Genomic DNA, 3,135 nt, shown 5'->3' on the forward strand with positions numbered 1-3,135 from the left:
GGTCAAACTAACACATCCTCATCTGTCCTAAATCAACACAGAGACAAGAGACTAGAGAGGCACATTTGCCTCTGTTGAAAACCTCCCTCACACTGTAGCCCAAGAAATCGCTCATCTACTTCTCCTCCTCCTCCTCCCCCTCTTCTCCCACGTCTTCTTCTTCCACGTCTTCTTCTGCCTTGAAAAGCGTTACATGACCAAGAGAAATCCTCATCCAGCCATCACAGGAAAGAAGAGGAGAGATAGAATTCCCCCAAGACAGTCTCGTCTTGTCAATCACAGATCTTGGAGATGGAGATTCCCCCTGTTTCTCGCTTCTTTTCCCCGCTGAGGAGCGAGGGATAAACGGAAGGAGGGATGGAGAGATCAATCATCCATTCACAGAGCTGAGTGGAGGGAAGGAGGAGGCTACAACAGCAGCTTGGCGATGGAGGGAGAGAGATATACAGTATGAATGAAACGAGTCAGGACTGGAGTCTCACTGAGCATGTGCAAGACAGAGTCAAAATTCAGCCTGCCAGCCAGCCAGCCACACAGCTAGCCAGGCAGCATTAGTATGCACCTTAACCACTCGGCCCCCTCGATAGGCTATTTTGAGCTTATAAAGCCTCTATTCAGAGGCAGAGTGTGGCGTTAATAAGGCATCTTCCCTTTCACGCAGCCTGCCAGATGACAGATGCCAAGCACCAGGAAGTGTCCTTTGATAATGTTGTGTATACTAGATACTGACTGGGTTTAAAAGAGCAGTTGGTATTGACAGAATGATAGTGGGATCAAATAAAATAACATGTTATTAGTCGCTTACACATATTTAGCAGATGTTATCGCAGGTGCAGCGAAATGCTTATGTTTCTAGTGCAGTAATACCTAACAATACAAAACAATACACACAAATCCCCAAAATTAAAATAAAGAAATGAAGAAATATCAGAACGAGCAATGTCCGAGTCCGGGAAAAGTGGAACGAAAGAGAAAAGACAGATGGAAAAAAATACTGTCTCAAGCTTCTCTCAGCCAATCCCCTTTAGACAGCACAGAGAATGCAACATCCTTTGGGGGGGAAATATTCAAATCATGATTACTATGTTTCAATGTGTACAAAGAACACAGTTCATAGTACACAGGCGTGTGAGACATTGCTGTAAATCTATGACCCAGGAGTTTGTTCTCAGTAAAAACTATAGAGGCCCATGCTCTCATGAGAGAGATATTTTCATTCCATTCATAGTTATTGTGCTGCCGGTCCAGGGAGGAGGACAGCCAGTTGATTATGAAAAAAGAGTCCATCCACTCTCACTGTGGGAAGATTGCCTGGCTCCGGCTGGTTTCCAGGCTGACGTGTGAAAACAAAAATACCTCAAGGAATTCTCCTCAACATGTCGCTAATTGATATCATGGGAGTATTTAATTATTAAGCACCCCAGTTTGATCTGTAAATAAAATTGTTATGAACATTTTCAAGTAGTGTTGCCAAACCTCCTGGTTAGGCAGGGAGTCTTCCAGAAATAATCTGTATTTTCTTAATGCCTAATTAAAATAAGTTGGACAATCCTACATTTTCACCTTGTGAAATAGTTGACCTGCACACAATCTCTTTAAATAAAGGCCCTAAATTAATAGTTAAATGCAGGACTTAAGCAAATACTATTTGTAGGCCAGGGACAGACTGGGACCAGAAACTGGCCCAGGCATGTCTAACACACCGGCCCATTTTGCGCAACCAGGCATGTCTAACACACCGGCCCATTTTGACTTTACAATAAGGATGAGCAGTTATTGTGTTTTGTCTGAGGCTAAATGACTAAAATGTAAATGTAAATGTTTGTCTGATAAAAAAGAAAATCTGTTATTGATTTAATATTTACATGAGCGTAGTTATTGTCTTTATCCACTAGATGTCACTGCTTCCTTAGGTGAGGTCTCTTTCTCTCGCTCTCTGTCGCTTCCTCTTTCGCTTTCTCAACACACACACACACACACGCACACACACACGCCCACACACACACACACACACACACACACACACACACACAGAGGCCTTCACATACAAATAATAACTTGCAAGGATTGCCTGGACAGAAAAGTTAGACTTCATACAACAAAAAAACATTTATTATTCTGTTTTCCCTCAAACAATTTAGAAGTAAAGAAACGTAAGATCTCAAACTAAACAGCTTTAAAGGGGCAATCAGCCATTTTTGGACTTATCAATTAATTATATGCACCCATTGGTTCTTGAAGAATATAACTTATAAATACCTCATGAGCTTATTTCAACAGTCATACCCGTTTAGAACCCACTATATAGCCTCAAAACATGGTTAAAACTATAATGTTGACATCATAGATGGTCAGTCCTTGCATCCATAGCTCTGTCTATTAATCTGAGGGATGTTGCTGAAAGCCCCATCCCTCAGCTTTTTAATGAAACAGGGGCAGGGTTTTCGATTTGTTATTGTTTTTAAAGTAACAATTTAGTCAGAGCGACTTACAGATAGTGAGTGCATACATTTTCATACTGGCCCCCGAACCCACAACCCTGGCGTTGCAAACGCCATGCTCTACCAAATGAGCTACACGGGACTACCGCGTTAAGAGTCTCAAGTCAGTATACAGATTAGCCTGAATTAAAATAAAATATCGGATCTATACATCTGCATTGCTTGCTGTTTGGGGTTTTAAGCAGCTGATGTAAAAAGGGCTTTATAAATACATTTGATTGATTGATTGACACAAATGCGACTCCGCAACCCTAACTATTTATTCAATTTCATTTTTCCTTAGTGTGTTCAAGTGAGAAATGAGTTTCCTTTTCCTAAACTACAACATCACTCCCACGTCGGTTGATAGGGGAAATTACAGGCCATATATTTTCTTTAGTAAATCTCTGAGATGAAATACCATGGCAAACAATCTTTGACATAAGAGCTTGGTTTATATCAATATAAAATGATACATGACAGAACAAGAAGGACTGTGTATACAGTATATTGCATGTTTGGCTTTATTGGTACCCTTGTTCTAAAAGTCGAAGACTTAGAATGTCTAGACAGAGAGGGATTGTGCGTTTGTACGTGGGATAAACAAGTGCCGGGCAAACAGACAAGAGAAACGTTGTCCATAAACAGGAAATAA

The sequence above is a fragment of the Coregonus lavaretus genome, assembly GCF_964263955.1.
Source record: "Coregonus lavaretus genome assembly, chromosome: 4".
NCBI lineage: Eukaryota > Metazoa > Chordata > Actinopteri > Salmoniformes > Salmonidae > Coregonus > Coregonus lavaretus.